Raw genomic sequence first — 6314 nt, forward strand, 5'->3', positions numbered from 1 at the left:
TCAAGGACGGTCCAAGTGTCACCAATGAGGTAGATAGTAGTTCAGCACTACTCTCTGGTTGTGGTAGAATGATTCAGTTGCCTGATAACAGCTGGGAAAAAAACTTGTCCCTGAATCTCGTGGTGTGTGTTTTCACACTTCTTTCCCTTTTGCCTGATGTGAGAGGGGAGAAGAGGGAGTGGCCAGGGTCCTTGATTATGCTGCTGGCCTTGCCGAGGCAGCTTGAGGTATACATGGAGTCAATAGAAGGGAGGTTGGTTTGTGTGATGGCCTGGGCTGCGTCCACAATTCGCTGCAATTTCTTACAGTCCAGGATGGAGCTGTTCCCAAACCAAGCAGTGATGCATCTTGATAAAATGCTTTCTATGGTGCATCTGTGGAAGTTGGTGAGAGTTGTAGGGGACATGCCAAACTTCCTAAGCCTTCTAAGGAAGTAGTGTCCCTTCTTGGTCATTGCTTCAAAATGGGTGGTCCAGGAGAGGTTGTGATGATATTGACTCCAAGGAATTTGAAGTTTCCGACCATCTGTACTTCGGCACCATTAATGCAAACAAATGCAAGGGCAGCAAAAGCATGGCAACACCACCACCTAGAGGTTGTCCTTGAAGACACACATCATCCTAATATCCTGAAGTACATCATTCCTTCACCATTCCTCCACTGTCGCTGGGTCCTGGAACTTCCTCTCCAACAGCATTGTGGATATGCCCACACCTCAACGACTGCAACTGCTCAAGAAAGTAGCTCATTACCACCTTCTCAAGGGCAGCAAGGGACGGGCAATTAAATGCTGGCTCAGCCTGCGAAGCCCACATGCTGTGTATGAATAAAAAAAGCACTCCCGTTCAGTCGGTCCACAATGGTGATTGTCATAATGTTTTTATATTGTGAGATTCCCTTGCTGTAGGTTGTTGTGCAGAAAATTTGATGATGGTCTTTCTACGCTAGCTGATAGGAACCCTTCAATGGTTGCAGAGCTCTGCTATGTCCTCAACCGTGTACTAACCGCTGTCCTCATGTAACAAACCATTGCAGCAGTAAATAATTCTGAATTGTGGGCAGTTCTGATGCATTTTTGCAAGGCCATAAAGATAATTCTGTATGATTCTGGGTTGTTACAAGCTGTATAAGCTAGGGCGGCAGTGAGCACCAGACATCGTGTAAGCAGCCGGGGGGGGGGGGGGGGTGCCTTGAAACACGAAAGGATGCTTCGACATGAGAGGGAGCGAGCGGTGATGTGATGAGACACTGGCTTGGTTAAGAAAATTGCAGAAGAGGAACTTAAGAGCAGTGCAGGGAAGAAACCAGGTCAGAAACAGCATTAACTCTTGGCAGAACTGTGACCTCTCGTCAGCTGTCACGGCTGCCCCTCCTCCCAACCTGACATTGATTGAGGAGCTTTATTTTGTGACATCTGTGCGGACGTGCAACCAACCAATAGTTTCTTGTCAGGATCCAACTGCCTGTGATATGGAAACAATGCCAATATCCATCTCATAACAGAGCCATGGGCCCATGGCTGAAAAATAGGTTTGCAGTGCTGACAGCCGGAAGGAACCTGGGATTGTGTTTCACACCATTGTAGCTGGGAGAGAATTGTTCCCTGAAGCTCTGGTGTTACTATCAGAGTATGTGTGATCAACACACTTTACCTGGAACTGTGAAAGGATATCACTCAGCAGCTTAAACCCGATATACACATTAATTGTAGTTCGGGTTGCAGTTTGTCAATGGTGTTTCTTCTTGGATTCTGGGAATTGTTACATACTATTCATCTACAGTTCTACAAATGAAATTCTACGATAAATTGTATTGTCTATAGTCTAAAGAAGGATCTCGACCCAAAACGTCACCATTCCTTCTATCCAGAGATGCTGCCTGTCCCGCTGAGTTACGCCAGTATTTTGTGTCTATCTATCTTCTGTCTATAGCCTTGTTACAGTGCAGTGAGTCAGCCCAATGCAATTAGGAAAAATTGCTTGAAGAATAAGAACCATTTGCAAGATGAGTGCCACAGTGGTGCAGCTATTAGAGCCTCTGACTCACCGCACCAGCGGCCTTGGTTCGATTCTGAGCTCAGGTGCTGACTCTGCAGAGTTTGAGCATTGTCTTTGTTACCACATAAGTTTCCTTTGAATGGTGCACCTTGAGTGTGGGATTTGAATGACTTCTTATTTGTGTACACTTATTGGTGTTGGTGATATGACGATGGATGCTTCGTAAATGAGTACATCTTAAGAACATCTTTATCAGTGCTACAAATGTAATAACTATTTCCCTCTTGGTTTTGATGACATAATAAACGTATCAACATTGATGCTGCTGATAATGTGTGCATCCCTGATGGTGTTGCAGACATCATCAATGTGTCCCCTTTGGTGTTCATGAGATTAAAATGAAATCTTCCTTGGTGTTGATGATACCATTATAAAAGAATCTGACCTGTTGACATCATATTATGTATCTCTGGTCTGACAAACACCATTTCTTATTTATTCCCAGAACATCCAGCTTTTATTAATGTTATTTCCTCTAAAGGGCCAACACACACATTTATTTACGAGGTCCTTCATTTCCATGTGATGAGATCATAGTACATCACTTGTTGTGGTGTCAGTAAACTTTCAAAAACTCCATGAAAGAAGAGAGTTTATTAATGCAAAAAAATGATTGCATTAGAAGATTAGACAGTGTGTTGTGGAAAAAAATTAAAATTACGTTGTGTTGTCTCTTAGTGTGCATTCCCTGTGGAACATGAAATATCATACTGCATTTAGCTCTGGGTAGAATCCCATGAGACCATTCAGAGTCATGATGTAATTGCATTACGGTATGAACAACCCACAGTGGTGACAGTTTTATTACCTTATCATTGTTGATATTTTAACAGCTTGGTGTGGATACATTCAGTTTTTTAAATTTAGATATTTAATGTGCAGTCCATCATCTCTGTTAGAACCCAATGAACGCACAACCCATCCTTTCTATATTTTGTACAATCTTTTTCTGTTCTCTTTAGCTTGTGCAATGCACGTTCATCTGTTTCCAGGTGATTTTCAAGATTATATAAATAATTCCTGCAGAGATCCGTTGGGAACATTACAAAGGTTGGAGCCGAGATCTCAGTGTTTTGTCTGTACCAACATCCAAAGAGGTCAAAGTTATTACTTCGCAACAATTTTGAGACATTGAAATTGTAAAGTCTGTGTGTTTGTGGTTCACTAATCAATCTCCCTAGGCTATCGGTCTTTTTGCCATTGCTGTTAAGTGTTGATAAATTGTCCTTGGCTTGCAGGAGATTAGGCAGCAATGGGTTGGTAAGATGTTGGTGGGTGGATAGTTGGTGGGAGATGAAAGATATGTTTTGTATTAATTGAGTTATTCACAAAAATCTTTTATAATGGCATCATCAACAACAAGGCGATTTTATTATGATCGATGTGGACACATCGATGTAGTCAGCAACACCATCAAGGATGCGCACATCATCTGCAGCAACAATTATGCATTTATTATGTCATCAAAACCAAGAAGGAGATACATTTGTAACATTGATAAAAATGGTGAAAATCCCTTGGTTTTTGGAGGTTTCAGTGTTGACTCTTGAATAGATAGTCTCATGTTTGATAAAGTGGCATGGTAATTGCATTTTTCTGATTATCACCTTCATCTTTCAACTGATTAACCAGTATTTCTCTCATTGAGTACCACCTGGAAGAAATATTGAGAGTTGTACACAAACTGTACCCTGGGTTTGAAGCTTCATTGACCATCAACAAATATGATTCAGCAGCACCACCACAGACTGGGCTGGCCAAGCACAAAAGGTCTTAGACATCACTGCATCTGAGATTGGATAGAGTACCAACATGAGGGAAAAACCTTGTTCCCATCAATCTCGCTGTCACACATGCATTTGCCCATGATGGAACTGGCAGCAGTGCCCAGTGCATGGTTCTTGTAGAGACAAACTCTTGTCTTTGTTGTGTTATGCTAGCACCAAATTAAATGCGACAAACTCACAACATTGTTTGCCACTATCGTCCTGGAATCTCGTCCTGGAATCTCTTCCTTCTATAAGCAGCTGGACTCTCCATTACCAAGAAAACTGAATTGTATAGGCATGATGGGACTAGCTTTAATGGCATAGTAATATTATTCTGGATGTGGCAACAAGGAGTTTCATAAACCTGAAGATAGCGGAAATTGGGAGGATCTCCACTGGCAGAGTAATAGTTGGCACAGAGGCAAGTGGTTGAACCAATCATCCCATGTCAGGCTGCTGTCCATAATTAAAAAGATACGAGCAGATCAGATGCTGAGTATCTACAAGGGATTTACTTATTGACATCCAAAAACCTTTCCACTATCAGGAGAATGGTAGAAATCGTTCCAATTTCTTGAACGAGGACAGTGTCAACAACTCTCAACAAGCTCATTGCCAATTGGACGAAAGCATTCCACCTGACTGAAATCCTAACCATCACCAAGAAATTTCACTGCTTCCACTGCCAGCAGCTTGTGCTTCAAAATGTACAGCAGTAATTCCACCACCCTTGATCCCTATCTCCTGGAAAGACATAGGCAGTAGGAGATACATTTTAAAACCAAAATATTTTCTAAGTTTCCTCATCATTCCTGCAAGGATAACCTGAGATCCCCTCACAGGATTGTGGACAGAACTTCATCATCAGGGCTGCATTAGCCCATAAAAGCTCCAATCTCTTTTGTTGTGCCATTAGGCCTTAATTACAGACTTAACCACTTACAAAATACCATTGCCATCTTCCTCAGGCTCATTTCAGGTTGAAATTTGGAAGTTGCACCCAAGCAGGGCTCCATCCTGAGTTCAAGTGAAGTACTATTAAAATGCACAACAAACGATTATGAGGGCAGAAGTGCAGCCTAAGCTTATTAACACAAGGAACCAATACAATCCTTGGTACCAAAGCACAGGACCCTGCAATTATTTTTAGAATTCCATTTCCTTGTTGATACAATGTATGTGTACAGCTCAGATGGGAATTTCATTGGGGTTGCTGGAATTGTGCATATTTTGCCAAGAACTTGTTTAGGAAACACAAGCAGTTCCCAGGAAACATTTGGCCCACGTTTCTCATCCATGCCACTCACATACCAGAAAATGCATTCACTTTTGTCTTTATTATATTACTTTCTTGTGGAAAGTCGACATGAGCTGCAGTGTTTGTATTTGAAAGTAATTAATTAAGTCTCTCTTAAAGCATTCTCTCTTTGTGAAGCTGTAAATACTTGCATTTCATTTCAGTGGAATTTCTATTTCTGTGCTCTGTGCAATGTTTGAAAAGTAGGTTCTTAAATAATATATTTTTTAATTTCCTTATTCAATAGTTCTACCTACAATAAGTTCCTTCATCTAGTATCTGGGCTTTGGCTTTTACTGGGCTTTACTCTTGGGCTTTTACTGGGTCTCCAGCAGCATAACTTTGACCATGTCCCTGATGTCCTACAAAATGGATTTTGACCATCAGATGTCCTGCTCAGTGGATGATGCCCATTTACCAGCTGTCTTGCTCCTGTCCTAGATATTGACTATTTAGTAGGAGGCCTGCTCAGTGGACTGAACATTCATCTGAAATCCTGTTCTATTGGACTCTCTCGTTTACAGTATCTTTCTCTATTGACTTTGGTCATTTACTGGGTATCTTTCTCTGTGGATTTTGGCCAATTACCATATATCCCGCTCATTGAGACGCTCCATACCTGGTGTTATTCCTTGTGGATCTTGCCCCCTCGCCTTGTCATATGGATTTTAAATCTTCACCCTGGCTTTGTAGGTTGAAAAATAATAGATCTCTTCTGGACATTACGGCACCATTGTACTTCAACAGCTTCACCTCACAATCATTTGGAGTGGAAAGGAAATATATTGATGCATGCATGTTTGTCCGAGTACCAGGAGGCTCTTGGTACCGACAGAGGTTCATGTCATTCTGCCAGGACAGTGTAAGTATTCTGTTGTGAGTTGAGCAATTGTCTATTATTTCTGAGATGTGGCATATAACAGGGCCTTAATGGAGAATATCGCTACTTGCAAGCCTTTGCCAATAAAAGGCCGTAAGTACCAGAGGGAAAAACAATGTTCTCTGTCAGTGTTTGCTGTTTCCTGCTGAATATGAATAACATCACACAGTGGAAACTAGGCAACGAAGAACTCATTACCATTCATTGATGTAACAAACTAACGCAATAGAAGCAATGTGGGAAGGAACTGCAGATATAAACAATGTCAGCTTCGGCTCTATCACTGCGTGGTCTGAAGCCCAAATATTGCA

The 6314-nt window shown here is 41.6% G+C and overlaps 1 protein-coding gene across 21 annotated transcripts in view; it reads left to right on the forward strand.

The window, feature by feature from the left end:
• Positions 1-6314, forward strand: part of kif1aa (kinesin family member 1Aa) — a 196485-nt gene that overhangs the window by 40880 nt on the left and 149291 nt on the right. The gene's annotated exons all lie outside the window — the stretch shown is intronic.

This window comes from Rhinoraja longicauda, chromosome 13, assembly GCF_053455715.1.
Source record: "Rhinoraja longicauda isolate Sanriku21f chromosome 13, sRhiLon1.1, whole genome shotgun sequence".
NCBI lineage: Eukaryota > Metazoa > Chordata > Chondrichthyes > Rajiformes > Arhynchobatidae > Rhinoraja > Rhinoraja longicauda.